Source organism: Conger conger, chromosome 10 (genome assembly GCF_963514075.1).
Source record: "Conger conger chromosome 10, fConCon1.1, whole genome shotgun sequence".
Taxonomy (NCBI): Eukaryota; Metazoa; Chordata; class Actinopteri; order Anguilliformes; family Congridae; genus Conger; species Conger conger.
In genome coordinates, this window is record NC_083769.1 from 28,746,561 (window position 1) to 28,766,891 (window position 20,331).

Consider the following 20,331-nt stretch of genomic DNA (forward strand, 5'->3'; position numbering starts at 1 on the left):
AAGCGATATACATTTCAACTAATGTCGGGTGTTAAAAGAGGTACCTTTGTTTTTGGCTCAAATGACTTTCAGAGTCTGTTAAAGTGCACAGTGGAATGGTGTCCAGTAGAGGGGGCTGGAGGCCCCTTTTTCCAGTCCCAAATAAGCTTTATGCATTTATGATTTTCAATCATTTATATTCATGATTTTCTACAAAATGATACAAAAGAAACTGGTTGGAAAATTATTTTTACGATACCACTGCCATTTTTACGATTTGGACTCTTAAATGGTCAAGTCCTTTGCCTTAACAACACTCAAATTGCACGACTGTGACATATTTGGGGTGGACACATAACCGTAAATGTGAGCGGAGATGACAAGATTTTGCCATTAATACAGCACATTTTATAACATAAACATATTTAATTTATTTCAGATTACTTTCAAATAACCAAGGAAATGCATATTTCAGATATAGATGTAAATAAAGAACAGCCCAGAAAATAAAAAAAAGCATAGAAAGAAGCCTATTTGAGTGACTGACAACTGAGCCTTTTGGGTGGGGGCAGGGCTGGAGACCCTGTCCATGGCTCTCAGACCTGTGACTATCAGCACAGACACATCTCCTATAGGGACCATGCTGGGCAGCAGACCTGTGACTATCAGCACAGACACATCTCCTGTAGACTTACTTAAAGGACACTGTCCAGCAGGGGGCAGCAGATCCCCGTCTCCCTCTTTTTAACTGCTCTCTATCTTTTCCCCTCACACTTCCCATCCATCCGTCTCTCACTCCTTCACTCCATCCTCTGTTCCTTTTTCATCTTCCACCAGTCTTTGCCTCACTCCCTGTTTAATTTCCCTCACCCCAATCTTATTCTTCACTTTCTGTGCCTTCTGTCAATCTCCATCACTAATCCATCTCTCTCAATCTTCACTCATTCAGTTTGTTCCCTTTCTCCATCCCTCTCCACCTCTCCCTGTCTGATTATTTCCTTTTTCCAGTTTCCAGTCTCCCACCCCTGTCCCTTGCTCTTTCCTCCCTTTCTCTCTCCATCCTTCTCCCACTCTTTTCTCCTGGTGCTGTGCGCTGTGTTAATGTGATGAGGTGAGTCTCCAGGCTCTGCTGCTGTGAGATGGAGGGGTACATGTAGCCCTCACTCACAGCTGCCCTTAGGGCAGGTTCTTCTCCCACTCTCTATTAAAATGCATTGAGTGGCCAAATAGGAGGTCACAGCAATTTAAAACGGTTTCAAACCCCTTGCCCTTTCCTCTAATGCACGCTTGGGTTTAAAGGGTTTTTTTTTTTTCCTTTGTACGCTTTACTGTGGAAGAATGACACCCGCAGCATCAGTTCTATCCGGAACCATGTGAATAGATTTCAAGCTGCACCAATCTGTCATATTTATAGAATGTCTCCAAAGCGTAGAGATTTCTCCTGCGCGCAGTGAAGCCCACCCTCCATTCACTTGGGAGATGAGTTATTGCACCGCTCCCCCAGCCCCCTACGTGAATCCCCGGCTGCATAAGAGTCACTTTGTTGACGGGTCTCATGGTGCTTGCAAGAACACCATGAGGGTGGCCAAGTGTCACCATCCACCCCAGTTTGGAGGATTACTGAAAGAATGAGCATGGGAGGGGTAGGGGGTAGGAGATCTGAGTTCTATGAGTGCTCTCATAGATGGCAAATGCAAATTGCTTATTTTGAGCTTGATAAATGAGAAAGGATAAATACCGCATTGGTCAATGGCTCATGATTTATGAAGACATCTTAGCAGTCTTGGAGGAGAGTGATGATCGATGAAAGCCAGGTGAGTCAGATACTGAGCCTACAGGAGAATGCCAAATCATGTTGAGCTGTCAGGGCCTCCATCCCATCACCACTACAGTGCATTGTTTATGTAGTTTCTCCATGATCTATCTGTTTGCAAAATGTTTATTCATTTTGTTTATTCAAGGTGATATACAGTATATTAACCCTCCACATTCCCTTTCTTATTAAAAACTAAATTATCCACTTGTTATTGTGGTAAATTAAGACATTAGAGTTGTTTTGAGAACAGGGGGCGCGTGTGTGACCAAGACCGATTTTCATCTACTGTATCAACATCTGAGATTCCAGACATCTTACCCATAGAGTCATAGCGATGCAGCTCCAGTGATAGATACCATCAGTGTGCGATCAAAGGCCCTTTATCTTCATCCTTCTCTGCAAGAGTTTGTGAACCCAGACCTGTCTGATTTACGGCAGATAAAGCTGCGTATTTATCATCCAGCATCCATTGCTGAGATGCTGTACACAATTACTTCCCTCATGAATTTGATGGTAATTTCAAAAGAATCCTTTCTTCTGACTGGTATCAGTTGACAAAAGCTGAGAATACACAAATTGCAGGAGATTGCCATGGTAGATGGTGAATACAAATTCAAGTGGAGAAGCCACAGTAATGGCATTGGGTTTACATGGAATAAACTTGGCAGAGTGCAATGTTAATTTACGCAGTGTGACCGTGAGCTGTCACAGACCTGGCTGACACCTATATGCCTGCCTGCAATCCCAGGGGAGGCTCGGCCACTGCAGGCCTGTTCTGATGTGTGACTGGCAGGTGGATCAATGTTTGGCCGGCTTTGCTTTCAGTCCTGTGCTGTCGTCAAATAATAGACATGGAAGTGGGTTCACTGACCCCTGGCAAACGGGGGTTGGGGAAAGGGTCCATATCTTGACGCTAACAGATTTTGAACTTGAGGCATTGAGATTCTGGCTGAGAAGGACATGTGTGTGCAAGTGCCTGTATACATACTTTGGTAAAGGTTTATTTTGGTCTCACCTGTACATAAAACATTCCAGAACTCATCTGGCTCATCTGTGCATTTTTCTTTTTTGCCGAATTTTAATCTGATCTTTCATTTCTTGCTGTTGATGAGAGGTTTGTATATTGAAGCTCTCAAAGGCTTATTTTCACTCCAGCCCTCTGGAGACTACTGCTGATGTCACTGAATGTTGTTTTAGGGTTTGTCTTCAGAGATCTGAGGATTTGTCCATCAACAACTGCAGTTGTCTTCCTGGATCGACCTGTGCGGTGCTTATTTCTGAGTCCACTTGCGGTTTTTTCCTTTTTCAAGACTGTGGCACTTGATATACCCAGTTTCTGTGATATCCTTCTTAATGAATTATTTTCTGCTCTCAGCTTACATATTAATTGGTTTTCAGCCATACTAGTCCTCTGGTCTTTATGATGGTGTCGTTCATGTGGTGAAATGCAGTCTAAAATGAAGGCTACACTTTTATGTCTCGACAATCTATGTAAAAGGAAACTGCTGGGCAACAGTTAACACCTGTCAATCATCTGTTACCTGACTGTTGCGCAGCTGGGAAGACTCAACACAAAAATAGCTGTGTCTGTAAAATGGTAAAACATAGTACAGTATGTGCATGTAAATACCATGACATAAAAAATATATATACTTTTATCTCATATTTGTCTTTTGATCTCAAATCCAATTCCCTTAAGTATAAAGCAAAAGAGGATGCAATTATAATACATATCAGTGCCATACAAATTCTGTCTATCAGTCTTTTCAATATAAAGTAAAAGTACTTAATATAAGTAGTTATGTGTTCAATGAAAGATATGAGCGTCAGAAACATTGTCAGAAATGCCATGTATCTGAATTTGAACGTGGATGTCCAGGGATAAATGAGTGAAATTGTTTCATTTTGCTTGCCATTTACAACTGACATAAGAATTATATTTTTACGGAGCTCACTTTGAGGAATTTTGCATACTTGTTCATCTATTATGCATTTATCTCTCAACAGCTTGTTGTTTTTATATATTTTTTAAATCATTTTTTAATAATTTTATTGAATGAATTTTTTAGTTTGAGTCTTTCTGTAGCTTCCTCAGTGCAGAAAGGTCTTATGCAAATGCAGTGATTAATGTATTGCATCATTCGATTGGGCCAAGCTGAGGACAGCTAGAGGTGGGTGCTCAAGGAGGAGGGGAGGGTGAGGTTGACAGACAGGAGTGTGGGCGTTGCTGCCCATGAGATGGGATGTGGAGAACGGAGAGGGTGTGTCTCAATACGCAAAGAAATGCATCATCCTTTCCTCCACTACCACCTTTTCTCCTATCCGGAAGTATGGGGGACGAGATGGGTGGAGGAAAGGAGAATACATTTTTCACGTATTGGGACACCCCCAGAGAGATAGCAAGAAAGATAAAGTACTATCCAACAAACTAAGGTGAACAAACTATCCAAAAGAAAAATGTCCCTTGGACCTTGCAGTGAGATGCGGTGCTGTTCAAACAGTATTTTTTGTTCATCTTCTATTGATGCCATCACATGTGGAGGTCTCATTAGTCTTTTGAGGAATGGTGTGGAGATGGCCTACTTGTGGAGATAACCTCTTTAAAGAATGAGGCATGACAAGAAGGTTGGGATGATTTTCCCTCCTTGCTGAAAAAAAAAACAGCTCAAGCTAGGTTTTGAAACAGCTGGTTGCTGGTTGACCAGTTCATACCAGCTCCATACTCAACATGGTTTGACCAGCTCAAGCTATGTTTTGAAATAGGTGATAGCTGGTCATTTCAGGCTGCTCATAGCTGGATTTTACACCACAGTTTAGCTTAGTTATCAGAACATGTATAAGTCAGTTCCATTCTGTTATTCCTGTGGTTTACAATATTTTGAAATGCCTAGTTTTAGTGGCAGGTGAGTTTTATTTCCTCCTTAAATTCCTCTTTTAGTTTCAGTTTTTTAATATCTTATTTAAATAACCATATCATAGTATTTAACAAAGAAATTGAAGAGTAAGCTTATTTTGGCTAGAGAAAATAGAGCAAATGATTTTCCCTTTCCAAAAAAGGGGAAAGAGCCATGTTGCTTGTCCGTGCAGTGCTCCAGTGGAGGAGATTTGATAAAAACGAAGGGGTGTCTAATCTCCAAGGTGCACATGACTGCAGCCCAGCTCAACAAGACTGATGTCTCACATTTCATGCAAGATGCTGGGGGAGGGGGAAGCAAATGACCTATAAGAAGCACCACCACGGAACCAATTTCCTAGCCCTCGACCTTGACCTCTTTAAAAGTGCAGCAATTCACATTAGAAAGCGTATAAGTCATGTTAGCCTGTTCCTGTCTCTGCAGTCTTTGCCAAGGGTTGAAGTGGCGAGCTGCTCAGAGAAGATAGTAGAGGGAATTCTCTCTTACTGTCTCTCCCTAAAGCAACCCAAATTAGTTTAGGGCAGTAAGCCAGATCAGGCAGAGGGGGATAGGGGTTTGTCAGAGGGCTGATAAGTGCTTCAGAGACATGGTCCCCTTTGGAGCCTTCCCTATTCTCTTCATGTGGAAGGGGTGTGGAGTGGTGGGGGTGGAGGAAGGTGTCAGATGTCAGAGAAGGAGATATTGAACAGAACAGGACCCTCTCCTGGTGCTCTCCCAAAAGCAGTCAGCAGGTGATGGCTGTCTTGACCAGGTAGTCTCCTGGGGCTCCGGTTGATATCAATTGCTTCAATTTAATTTATTATTCTTCTTTTTTGCCTGACAAATTACATCTGCTATTGAATTTTGATATGGTATTTAGAGCATGAAGAAATGGTTGATGACTTTGGTATAATAACACATATTATGAGAAAGATTCTTAGAAATGCCAAAGGCCAATAATCATTTCAAAACATTTTCAAGCTTTGGCCTAAAAATACCATGCCTACTTCTTTCATAAAGTCTATGCTCCACAACAACAGTGCAGAAATGGTTGCCACACTTATAGACAATTCAGCTCTCAGGTCCAACAGACCAAGTCTGTCACAAGAGTTCAACTACAGGTGACATATTTTGTTCTGTGCAGGACATTAAACTGATATGCTGCATGAAGAAGTGTTACCTGTGAAAACACATGCTGAAATCCATCAACAACCTCACAATTAACATCACCAAACACTGAAACTCTTTCTGACCGCCAAACCAAGTAAACCATCAGCTGTGAGACTATCCGTCAATCACACTAAACCAATTTAATGGAACACCTACTGGAGTTATCGCAGCTCAGTGCACACCAAAGCAACAATAGTCAAGTCCATTATTTGACTTGAAAGAAGTGCCATGTGTATTCTTCCCAAGTTGTGATTGGGGAAGGACTCGCAGAGCTGCCGTGCACAGTGTGGACCTCAGAGCAGGATTATCTGAAATACAGCCGCACAAAGAAGTGGGCACGCGGCAGTAGTGAGATAGGCAGCGGTATCTCTCAGGACCTCATCTGAGAATGTCGTGTGTCGCATGTCATTCAGCATTCTCTGAAGGCTTCAATCCTATCACTTTCAAGAATAGTTCTGTGTGAAGGTGACTTCACGTGATGAAAAAGAAACAAATAGACAATTGTTTTTTTTAAAGAATAATCTTGAATCCAATGATGTGCCAGGGCTACCGCAATGAGGATCACACAGGAGAAATGTACTGCATCTTTCTTTCTCTCTCCTTGAGATGAAAGGATTTGCATGGCTGCAATGAAATACATGATGAATCAAACACAGGCTTGCAGGAGCAGAGACGCCTCTGCAGAGGAGAGGGGGGTACTGATAATACTGCAGTCAAACAGTCGATGACTTGCAACTGAAGCCAGTTACCTGCAGTATGCAAGGACACTACCTACTCCATGTGTTCTCTGGAGCTTGTAGTGCCTGGTGGGGAAGCCGAACACTCATATAAGGTTGTAAGAGCACTGGTTTTCTCAAGATTGCAGTATCTTTAATGTGGGAATTACATTAATTACCACGCTGTAGACGTCACCACACCTTCTTATGAAATTAATCACCAGTGGACTGTACTGAAGTGGTCAGATAGATCTTCTGATGCCTTCTGTAATTGGTGCTTTGAGATGCACTGTAGACACTGGAGGATTATCTCATTAAACAGATAAGGCCTGTATGCTTTCCTAAAGGCGCATGAAGCCTCATGAGTGGAAAATAAATGAAGAGAAGCTAATCATGTACATTTGTCTTCGCAACCAGAAAGGAATTTTCAGCAAGGGTTTGTGTAATCATCATCTTGAATTTTTCTTAAAGGGTTTGCTGGCATTTCACAGACAATATGTTCTATGTTTGACAATCCACCAATGGGAATTTGACGATTGGCTCAACCAGAAGGAAGGAATTTGTGGATTAGTTGGGGGTTGTAAGATCATTTCAATAAGTTTGTCAGCAACCTGCAATGTGACATACTTGCATGCTTGCTGAGCCTAAGGCTTCTTCTTCCAAGCTGTCCATCATTCTGGAAGGGCCTGCTGTATTAAACACGGAACAAGGCTGGGGATTTCTCCGGAATTCCCATTGGCATTTTCTTGTGGGATGTAGGATTACCACAATAATATGCAAAGATTAGAAATGCATGTCCTCCAATTTCAGTATAAAAAACAGTGTATATACAATCAGTGAGCACTTTATTAAACTTCTATTTTAACCTTATTGGTCATCTGCTGCTGTAGCCCTGGCCCTTCTCCACTGACCTCTCTCATTAACAAGATATTTTTGCAGGCAGAACTGCCACTCACTGGATGTTTTTTGTTTTTCACACCATTCTCTGCAATCTCTAAAGACTGTTGTGCATGAAAATCCCAGGAGATCACAGTTTCTGATATATTCAAACCACCCTGTGTAGCGTTGGAAGCTAAGCGGAGAGCCAGGGGCGACCAAAGGTAGAACCTTTTTCTTAACCGACACGCAAACGTGTCAGTCACTAAATCCCAGGGAGAACCGAAAAAGGGATACCCAGCTAGGAACAGGACTTCTCCCGGAACAATGGGAGGAAAGGAAATTAAACAAACCAAACTTAGAACTCGTAAACAGAGAAGTAGCTCAAAAACGGCTAGAGAACGTAAAGCAACCCTTAAATAACTAGGGCGAACCAATACTTTGGTACCGTGCCAAATAGCTGGGCACTGAGTGAGAACCAAAAGAAAATACAACCTAGCGAGAAAAGCTAGGCACGAAAATAAAAACCTCGAGGCGCAGCTCGGGACAAAAATGCAAACCAAAATACAACACCGGGGACAACGTCCCTCTACCATCGACTCACACGAGTCCAAAAGAAAAACAAAACCCTTGAGGAAGGCGCCAGCACACACAACACTTCCAGCTGTACGCCTTCCTTACCTTTTAGATATTTCTCCTTTTTTGCAATGAGAGAAATATCCACCAGCACCGTACCTGACTCGTATAGGGTTAGAGTCTACCGGGCGCTTTACCGGCTTTGTGCCAAGGGCGAACGGTTGAACACAAAAGCACAGAAACTAGTCCCTGCTGGTCTTAAATACTCTCCCGAGAGGTAATTCCCCTGGCGTAAACGAGGAACAGGTGGAAACAATTATCCTCGGCCAACTAGTGGCACCAGTGAGAATTACCTCCCACCATGACACCCTGTCAGCCACCAACAATCATTCCATGGTCAAAGTCACTTTGATCAGATTTCTTCTCCATTCTGACATTTGGAAAAACAGCTGAACCTCTTGACCATGTCTGCATGTTTTTATGCATTTAGTTGCTGCCACATGATTAGCTTATTAAATATTTGCATTAACAAGCAGGTGTACAGGTCTGCCTAATAAAGTGCTCAGTGAGTGTACAGTACGTTGTAGACATTGCTTTTGTTTGTATGTTCAACCCCAGGTCACAGAAGGGTCAAGTAATTTGGTGGTGTGTATTCAGCTTTTGTATATTAGCAGTCAATTTCTTATTTCAGATCATAATCTTTCAGTCAAAAAGTTTATTTTGTGCTGCGAAATTGATACTGCTATGAAGTTCATGCTGTTGATTTGCTATGCGGGACAAAAAAATATTATGCTATAGATTGTTATATTCTGACAATATAATTAAAACATTCCAGTCTTGGCAACTAGTGAAGATATGGGGCTGCCACCCTGGAGAACTTCAGGCATGTGCAGATAATTCAGCTTTCAGGATGTTAACAGGGGTAACATGTGGCCTGTGTGCGCAATTTCGGTGACCTTGATCATACAAACCCCATGAGAGAGAGTGGGCAGGATGCTGAATTGTTAAGACATGCTGAATGTGTGCCATCTGGCTCTGCAATGCGATCAATAGTCCACAAGCCCATGAGCACATATCACCTGTCCGTCAGCCAGCTCCCAGGGGCAGCAACATGCCAATTTTGGAGTCGTGCCAGTTGTACTGAGTGTATCATTTCTGCATTTCTTTTTTGTATTTCCATTTTACATTTCAGGTATGCCAACTGGGGGCGGCATGGATGGTGCAGTGGGTAGCACTGCCGCCTCACAGCAAGGAGGTCCTGGGTTTGAATCCCCGTCGGCCGGGGCCTCTCTGTGCGGAGTTTGCATGTTCTCCCTGTGTCTGCATGGGTTTCCTCCGGGTACTCCAGTTTCCTCCCACAGTCCAAAGACATGCAGGTTAGGCTGATTGGAGAGTCTAAATTGCCTGTAGATATGAGTGTGTGAGTGTGTGTGCCCTGCGATGGACTGGCGACCTGTCCAGGGTGTATTCCTGCCTTTTGCCCAATGTATGCTGGGATAGGCTCCCTGTTCAGGATAAGCGGGTTAAGATAATGGATGGATGGTATGCCAGCTGGGAACCAAATAGTAAATTGTGGTGTATGTTTTATAAATTCACATACACACTCAGTGAGTACTTTATTTGTTATTTATTAGACTTTTTTTTTTTAGAATTCTATTGCTGTAGAGTTAACTTAGAGTTATGATGTGTTGTGTGTTCAGAGATGCTCTTCTGCATACCATTGTTGTAATGTGTGGTTATTTGTGTCACTTTCACCTTCCTGTCAGCTTTGACGAGTCTGGCCATTCTCCTCTGATGTCTCTCATTAACAAGATGTTTCTGTGTGCAGAACTGCTGCTCACTGGATTTTCTTTTTGTTTTTCTTTGCAAACTCTAGAGACTAGTGTGCATGGCAATCCTAGGAGCTCAGCAGTTTCTGCCACCAACAATCATTCCACGGTCAAAGTCACATTTTGTCCCCATTCTGATGGTTGATGTAAGCATTAGCTTAAGCTCTTAACCCGTATCTACATGATTGTATGCATTGCACTGCTGCCACTCAATTGGCTGATTAGATAATCACATGAATAAGTAGGTGTAATAAGGTAAAAATGTTCCTAACAAAGTCTTCAGTGAGTGTATGTGTAAATATTTAATACATGCAGTCTGATGGATATTTAAAATATTTTTAAGAAACAGGTTTGTGGATTTCTCTCCCTAATACAGTACATTAGTTCAGCTGCACATTAACCCTCCTATTATGTTAAGATTTTATGACCAATTTTACATTTGGGGTGAAATTCAGCCCAACATTTGAAATAAAAAATTATGACACCATTGTGAGTTGCCTTCTTATTGTCTCCAAAATTACTGCCCTTTTAAGTAAATGTAAAAAATCTGTGAAAAACACCTAATTTTAGGCCCTGAGGTACAGGAAGTGAAAGTTTCGCACCTGAATGGACCAAAGTGCCTCCAGAATCATTCACAAAGAAATCTGTGAAAAAAATAAAAATGCTTGTATATTTTGTTACAGAGGGTCAAAAGAACCCCACACAACACATTTGTATGCCAAGCACAGCATTATGTTTGTAGCATTTTTACTATTTAATCCTACCAAATAATTTTTTTTGAAAAATCATACACTATCAATATAAAAAGGCTTAACTGGTTTATAAGAGGTGTAAACCACTGAATGGGGTCAAATTGACCCCGAACATAACAGGATGGTTAAGTGTTTTCCATTGACTGAATGGGTCACCATGTGATTTGGGTGAAGCACAAGCCAGTCTGCTGTCTTCAAAATCAATAACAAGGGTTGTGATGAGTGTCATAGACTCGGCTCAACAGCCATGACAAAAAAGGAGACACACACCAAGGCATCCTAAATTGACAGATATTGACAAATGGTAGTGCTGCGGGGATTAAGCTCTCCTCTAACTGGAAACATATCACAACATCAGAGAACTGGCCACAGGTGTGCCAATTGTGCCAATGCTCCTCTGCCCAGCAGAGAGTATCAGGGGGTCGTCACCAGAACATTGCAGTGCAAGTATGACAGGACCTATATGGAAAAGCCGAGTAAAGTGACATATTCAAGAGCAACTATTTAATATAACAACCATGCATTTCAAAGCTGCTTCAATGGACTTTGCACCATGGTCTTGGTGAATACTCGATTCTGATGCTAGGTCGTGATTGCTTCTGTATAATCGTTTAACGTTTGGCAGGTAGTCCCTGTCAAGCCAAATGGCTTCTTCACAACAGCGGCCTCAGTGGAGTAACAGACAGATGGATGAGAGGCACATCCAGTAGCCAATTACAGTAGGTGAGTGTAAAAGGTCTCACAGAGGAATGACAAATGAGCACCTGGCCTCCGCCATGATTGATGAGAGGAACTCTTTTGTAATTAAAAGCAAATGTGTGGCTGTGGGTGGATGTGGGAGTGAGCTAGTGAGTAAGTTAGTGACTGAGTAAGTGTGTGTGAACAGGGATCTGAGATGTTTTCATCAGGCAGTAACACATTTGAAAAACAAACCTCCATAATTCATTCAGCCCCCTGTGGCATCTAATTCCAATTCACATGTGTCCTGTTCCTTTTTTAATGCATTGTCTTAATTCTTCTTGTCGGTTTACCATTTTGGAAAGTAGCTGCATATGGAAATGAGATAATCAATAAGCAGAGGCAACTGTCTTCTATTATTAAGCCAGGAATCCTGCGAACATCCACCTTTTCCATTTGAGAAACTTTAACCCCAAATCCTCCTCCCACTCTTCCAAGAAAAGCAAGTGAAAGGAGGTTGACAGCAGACCTGGGTCAAATACATGACTGTTTTGGATATGTTCGATTCATCTTTCTTGGTGCAACCAAGAATACTGGAAGGCCAGTTTTGCATTTTTTGTTGTTGTTGAGTATTTAATAGGTTCCAATACACCAGACAAGCTCAATAAAGCTTAGACAAGTATTTAAATCCAAAACATTATGTATTTGTCCCAGATCTGGTTGACAGTGACTACGTAGGGATGGGTGGGTCAGATGTGGCCACCTAAACAGTACCAATTTTATTTTGGCTGAACCACACACACAATTGTGAATGCCTATATGAATATTTCTGGATATGCCTGCCACTGGTAGTCAGTGGTCCCTTAATTCAGGCTAGATGAGGGTCTCTAGTATGCATGAATGATGCTTTCATATTCAGTTCTAATTCCTTGCCTGTCTCCCTAACAACTGAAAAATTATACAGCCAATTTGTGGTTAACATCTTTAAAATGTGTGGGTGTGGCCTCCATTTTGGGATAGTGGGAATAAGGGGAACAGATAATTGATGGAAAGATGAATTCAAAGGATAGTTACAATTTAAGTGAGCAGAAAACAATACATACATTGAATCCTCATCTGTACTCAGGAGCAGAATTAAATGCAAAGCAAATCCCACAACTGCATTTTAGCCTTCAGTCATAGGATCCCAGACAGTTGACAAGCATATTTTTCTAAAATTGTGATAGTAATGGTTTCTCCCCACCAAAGAGTGGCTTTTCACACTCCAAATTACACAGTGATTTCTCTAATTCATTGTTTCCTTGTATCTGTTCTGTAACTGTACCATGGGGAAATAAAAAGTTGTAATTAAAAATTCATGTTGGAAACCATTATGCCACAAATTGCTTCTGTAAATATTCCACTAGGCAAATGGATTATGCATAAAATGTATTAAGGTAAGGAATATCTGCCCACCTGGATAATAGTGTCTATTAAACAAATAAATGTTGTTAATAAGCAATAGAATGTTATTTGTGAAGAGCTCAAATAAGGCAACGCTTTTGTTGATGATAGGTCTGGATTAAGCTTAAAGATGCTGCACTGATGTGTTAGGCACTAGACGTGACTGTAGCCTGCTTCCTCCTTTAGGTGGCCTTGTCTTTCACTGTAGCCCTTTGTCATCATGTTCTAAGGGAGAAAGTTGACAATGACGCAAATGCCAAGGTCGAATGATGAGGTCATTCTTTGAGCAGAGATAGGGATGTGGGGGTGAAAAAATCATTGGCTTTTCTTGGAAATATCCGTATTGTACATTGCCGGGGACAAGGAATAGATGTCACTCACAGTTTGAATTCCTCTAAAGTGTTGCATTCACTTTAATCAATAGAGAGTGCCTTCCTCTGCCATAAATACACCATTCCTGGTGCCATAAATCAGACATGGTTCCATAGATCAAACACAACAATATTTGGCATAGCTGTCCGATGTTTTCTAATGAATAGGAGTGACTAATGCAACCATTGACACACCAGCCTTCAGCTCCTTGCTCCTGGCAGAGGTATGATCATTTCTCACGGACCCACCCCTCCACTTACATTCTGTCTATACGGGACACAGCAGCAGTCCAAGAACAAGGCACAGAGCACCAATCAGACCTATTAAATACAACATTAATACCCAAATATTTTATCACCTTAGACGCCAGTCCATTTTGGGAAACAGTCATGCAAGTGGCTGATAATAATAAGAAAACGTATTCTGAACCAAAACATACAGTATCGCATGAAATAGAAATTTTCTTCGGCATATTGCACTGCATTGCATACTGGTTTCTTTTAAACTGGCCAATAATCCTTTGGAATTTTGAACTTTTTGGCCTCATTTCAGGAATTTGACCCAGGTCACATATTGACCTGCAGTTGACCGAATACCAAACACAGTATACACAGAAACAGAATGTGCATATGACTGCAAAAAGTCAAGACACCACAGTCTGGACCGAACGTTACATTACATTACATTACATTATTGGCATTTGGCAGACGCTCTTGTCCAGAGCGACATACAGTTGATTAGACAATGCAGGATTAAGGGCCTTGCTCAAGGGCCCAACGGCTGTGCGGATTTTATTGTGGCTACACCGGGATTAGAACCACCGACCTTGCGTGTCCCAGTCAATTACCTTAACCACTACGCTACAGGCTGCCCTAGTTAATACGACACTGAACAAACTTTTTTTGCAGCAAAGGAATTTGAAAAGATTTATATTAAAGCTGGCAAGTGCAATCAAAGAGAACCCATATTGCCTCATCATAAAACCTCACCTTCATCTTTACCCTTGTAGGGACTACAACTTCCACATTCCCACAGGAAAATTCTGCGACGTCCACCACGAATGACGTCTAACTTGGTTCAGCCAATCCCGTAATGGCGGGAGCAATAAACTTTCCCGTATAAGAGCAAGACACGTTCTTGGGATCTCTCTCTTCTGCTTCATCTCTTCTCTTCACTCTCTTCTCCCACTTCTTCGACGCACCATTTTTGGCCATTCGCTTCAGCTCATCTGCTCCGAGACTCGGACAGAGGCTGAATGCTGCACAGCGCACTACCAGGCCTACGGACACACCCAGTTACCTTGCGGTAACTTCGTGGCCTATAGCGAGTGGAAACTGGTGTACGCGGAACGCTACATCACTTTACCCCTGCAAAGCTCACCAAAGACGCCCCAGCCTGCGCATCTCTCCAGGACACGCATTCACAGCACCATCGCGGCTCCTATAAGGACAGCACATCTTTTGGATCCAGTGCGTATGGACTCAGTAAGAGAACAAACATTCAGGCATAGCCAGTGTTTAGTTTAGTCTTAACTGTTTTTGTGAATCTGTGTTTCAATATTTACCATCCTACCATTGTAATGTGTTTGGTTAGTTACATATATATGTACGTGAATTGATTTGCTGTCTTTTGCGCATATATAGAGTAAAACTACGCAAGTAGTCCCTTCTCACAGCTAACTCTAACTCATTACCACACCCAGAACTCTAGCTAGCTACTCCCACCTTTCCTTTGTTGAAGCGACACGCGCGCTCGCGCGTGCCCACACACACATACACGCCCTAACTTAACCTACTAATTTACCCAACTAAATTTCTGTTAGTTTATCTGTTATGTGTTTGTATGTTTGTTTAATAAATATATTTTATTAAACCCCGATGTCCGTTTTGGAATCGCATAGACATGAGAGCCGAGTTAAGGCAGTCTTTCGAAGAACTTCCAACCTTCTGGTTATCGGTATGTTATTGGTATTTTCATGTTATTTTAATTATTAATTGAAATACTAAATTTGTGGTTGGATATTTCTGATAACAGTAATTTTATGAGACTGATTACTTTTTGCAGTTATACTGCTACATAACATTAACTGGCGCCCCGGTTTCGTAGAGAGTAAAATCCCTACGTTATTTGGCGGCCCGTGCGAGGACCCCACATAATTTGGAGCCCCGTGCGAGGACCCTACATAATCTGGAGCCCTGTGCGAGGACCCCTACACCCTCCTGTCATGGTTTCCACTGTGTGCAGCACAGCCTGGTTTTATGCATGGTTACAGATGTGGGACATTTTGGATTGCTTCAAAATGAGGAGAAACCAAATGCCCCCCTCATCCTGGATGGGGTCCTCTGATCCAACTCAGGGTCATTGAGTGTAGGATTGGCTCCCTCTCTAAACCGGGTTCCTAGCAAAATATCATTCCACCAGAATTTGTTGCCACTTGGCATGCAATTTTTACATCATTTGCTGTTTTTTTTAATTTACTTTTGTCTATTTTAGCCTATTTTCCTGTACAATGTCTTTGTTACAACATCTCTGGCAAAAGTGTGAATTAAATAAAAATGTAATTGAACTGATTGAAATCATCAGTGATAATCACTAAATATGATTATTCCCAGGTATTGTGAGGGAAAATTGTTCACAGAATTTTTCACAGAATTTTAAATTAAGGTATTTCTTTTTAAAGTTTTTCTTAACTATTTATATTTAATATACTTTTAAGGTTCTGTGTCACTTAATTATTTGTTTAATTTTCATTTAATTCACTTTTTAAATAATGGGCAACCATTAGTGGTCTGTAACTAGCAAAGGTAAAAAAGGGAAGATACGTGTCTGTGGTCTGTTCATTGATTAAATTCAATCAGGATGTGCAATTTTGTTAAACAATATTTCCCAACTGCAGGGATAAACCCATTTTAATATACAGCAATGTTTGACATCTCATTCAGAGGATCTGGCCACTAATTTCTGGTATCCAACTCATTTTCCCAGCACCATGTCTTGAAATCTTAAATTAGTGATTTGTGAAAGTTACTTTGTTAGATTGAAGCTTATGTGTGATGATAGTATGTGGTGCCTGGTGTCAGACAGAAGGACAGAATGACCATGGTTTAAGTAGCGGTAGCCAGCAGGCACCTGCACACATAGGGGCCAAACAGTTCCCAAGCACCTGCCCGACTACCTTCACCTTTGCCTATATCATTTCTCTCATTTATTTATCTCTTCCCTAACTGAAGTCACCCTACCTTGCTCTCTTTAAATACAAAGTCTATGAGCCACATACACACACACACATACATACATACATATACAATTGGGCCTCATTTATCAATATTTTTGGAAATCTGTGTGTGATCGGAACCAAACAAATTCTGCTGGATTTATCAAACATGCGTAGACAAAGCTTTATTCATATCCACGTATGTATGTTCATGAATACAAAGTAATCGTGCATCAAAAGTGCATTCACAAAATTTGTGATTACTATAAATTGATGCCCTTAAAATACCATTTAAGGCTATTTAAAGAGAAAAAAATAATTTTTGAAGATTTGAAGATTGAAGTTCTGTTAATGGAAGTACAAGCAAAAAACATATTTTATTCCATAGTGTAAGCAGTGACTTGATAGAGTTAGGGAAGACTAAAGCCTGTCAAGATATAGCCTTGCTGATGTAAACTCTGTCTCGAGTTCCACGTACTATGGAACAGGTGAAACAAAAATGGTTAATTGTTGTCTCTGACTTGCTTTGTGTATCGATATTTTTAGTTGGCTAGGTAAGCAGTGTTTGGATAGTTAACTTTGGTCACTTTTGCTCTGTTGTTTGTTTGTTTCTTATCTTTGTTGTACAGGTAGCAGTTGAAATCAGCGAACTTATCCCTGGTTATGGGTATGCACTTTGTTGTACGTCGCTCTGGATAAGAGCGTCTGCCAAATGCCAATAATGTTTGTGATTGATTTGCACTTTGTTGTACGTCGCTCTGGATAAGAGTGTCTGCTAAATGCCACGTAATGTAATGTAATGTAATGTAATGTAACATTAAACTGGAGGCAAAGTTATCCAATTATTGGAGAGACGTTGTCTGCAATTACCCAGGTGGGTGACAGCGATTTGTTTTTATTGTCCTGTGCCAGTCCCCAAGAAGCTGAGGATGGAAAGCATCTGAACGTGTTCTGGAATTGGAGAGGAACGGCGTGTGGATCTTAAGAGTGGCTCCAGAGGGAGCTGTCTGGGCAGTCGGAACCATTTTTATTCAGAACCGACTCGTGATCCTCACCAAAGAAATCGGCTTGGTCTTTGAAGATGCACTCTTTCTGAAGTAGGCTATGCCAAAACTTTGATAAGTCCCACATTAGTGTAAATGCATTTCCGAAGGATTTACAGTCAATTTAGTTTGATAAATGAGGCTCAATGTGATGTTCTACTGTTGTCATAACAGCCTACTGTGTGCACTTTTCAACTTCATCATGGAACATCCTCTCCACATGCTGTGTCCTCCTGACTGATGTGTAGCCACCTGCAAAAGACTGCACGAAGAGAACCAAAACACAGAAGATAGTTGTTAAGATGAAGCCTCAAGTAAAATCAGCCGTAGTAGTGCGTAGGCAGGGCACTGTTATTCTAGATTTATGAGCCACATTATTGGATTTCTTTGTACATGCATATCTTTTTTTCCAGATACATCTACTGTCTGACTACTATCAGACTAATGTCTGTTATCTGATATTGTATAATTTAGCTGAAAGTGCACAGTGCTGAAAGGAACATGGAACATTAAACTGCTGCATGATAGACTAGACGCAACCAGCATCCCTCCCCTGAGTCTCCTGTATAAATGGCATTGCTTGCATTTTAGTCTTGCCAGTTCCCACCAGACACCTGCGCCTTGTCATGAGCTCACAGGAGCACAATCAGTTCCTTGCATCTGATTCAAGCATATTCATCAACTTGTGTAGGCTAGTTACTCGACTCTACAACAGCAAAGTTAGGCACTTGCATGTAGCTTTCGATATAATGTTATCTGCTGCTCCTTCTCCTCCAATTGATGTAAATATGAAAGACAAACTGTATTCACTTTTAATGCTCAAGAAAATTAAAATGCCAATGTCAAAGCCTTAATTGGCAAGTTGTCTACATGCTATTAGATTCAGTGACCACTTTATTAGGTAGACCTGTACACCAGCTTGTTAATGCAAATATTTAATCTGCAAATCATGTGGCAGCAACTAAATGCATACAGGCATGCAGGCATGGTCAAGAGGTTCAGCAGTTTTTAAGACCAAATGGCCTTTTTGAGAACCTGCACCTCTAAAAGTTTGTGCAAGAAGCTGCGAGCTAGTGAGATCAAGTGCCGGGAAATCCTGGTCATTAGCCAAAATCAGTCTGTCAGCAGGGTGCTTAATCCATGACACTTGGATCTGTAAGCATAACTAAAAGCGATCTTTCAAGGTGTGAGCTGCAGATACCCTCCATTAAGGAAACGTTCCCTAGTGGTACCCCAGATAGGGCAGGGAGCATGTCTGGGACAGGCAAAGGCAATGATTGACAGGTCTAATTAAGATATATCTGTGGCGTTCAATGCAGGGGGCTCAGAGGTGGGGAAAGCAGTCTGTGAAATTATGGAGCTGAAATAGGACTTTAGAGCCTGACTGCATGACTGAGATGGATTCAGTTGCACTCCATTAAAAAAATGTCAATATTTCAGGCAAAAAAAAAAAAAAAAAAAAAATTATATATATATATATATATATATATATATATAATTATTGAGATGACAGTAGGCAAAAATTGTATTACCAAATAAAAAACATTGAAAAATTAGAGTACTGTAAATCTATTGAAATAAAAGTATATAATTTCATTTTCATTGTATATAAATATCATTATCCATTTTGCTTACTATATGTGCCAATATTTCTGGATTGTATTTGGAACAAATGGCTTCACAGGTCTTTCTGATTAGTAAGGTTTGGAGTCTCTTAATAGCATTTGTCAACATGAGGGCCATAGTTGTAGCAATGAAAGTCAAGGAAGTCATTGTGAGTCAGAGAAATAAGAATAAAAAATAAAAAAACAGTTGGAGACTTAGTTCTTAGTTTCCCCTTTTCCTTATATTTTGTGTCAATGTTCCGCTTCATGTTTTTCCTTTCTCCCAATTACCCGTCAACGCCCCCCGCACGTGATATGTGTTTCCTCTTCAATTGTCTCACCTATTTCTTGTTGTATTGTCATCAGTGTTGAATAAAAGCCTGTTACACTGTTCTGTACCAGTTTGTCTTGTGCCCTGTATTTGTGCTTGTGTCCTTGTACTTTCCAGCGTTTATTCCTGCCTGCTCCTTACCTGTTTCCCGAGTTCCTGTCTCCATCCAGCCCTGCTCCAGCCCGTCTACTCCTGCACCCGTCTCCAGCTCTTCCACCCTCCTGTCCCCCAGTCCTGCTGCTTGATCTCCTGGCTCCGACCTCTGCCTGTTTTTGGATATTGCCCTGCCTTCTCCTCATTGCTCTTGTTACTTGGACTTTGATCCCTTGCCCGGACTTGACCACGTTACTTCTTACCATGCATTTCCCTGTTTGCCAGACATTTACCTGTTTTCTGTGTACCTTGATTAAAGCCTGTTAGTTAACAAAGTCATTACCCTGACAACTGTGAATGCACACCTGCACGGCATAGCTGATATCATGTTGCCAGGGTCAGGGTGAGCTCAATATGTCCAGGGTTCCTTGGGTTACAGATGCATTAAGTCCTCCCGCCCATGTGCCAGATGCCCACAGGATGTAGTTCTGTCAGTGAGAGATAAGGATCCATGATCCTGGATCATAGCGGTGTTGTGCTGTGTGGTTTGTATTGTGGCTTGCAACTGAAAGGCAAGACAGGCTGTGACTCAGCTGCACCTCAACTTAGACTCGAAAAATCCTCCTACAAAATTGCACAAGAATGACAGACATAGGCCAAACTAAAAAGAATATGTGGGATTGTTTGAAGTATTTTGTTCATGAATGTTCAAACTGCATAAATATTATTTATCAAGAAACCTCTTTTTAATCAAGAAGTCTGGGGCCAACCTTTGTAAAATGAATACATGCTGCCTGAGCCCACGTCCTAATGCACCCGTCTCTTGGAAACATTTTTTTCTGAAGAGCGAAATTCTAATGTATTACATATTTTGTTGAATGGAAATCAAAGGAGAAATCATGGAGAAATAATGAAACACTATTTGAAGCTCTTCTAAGGAAATCA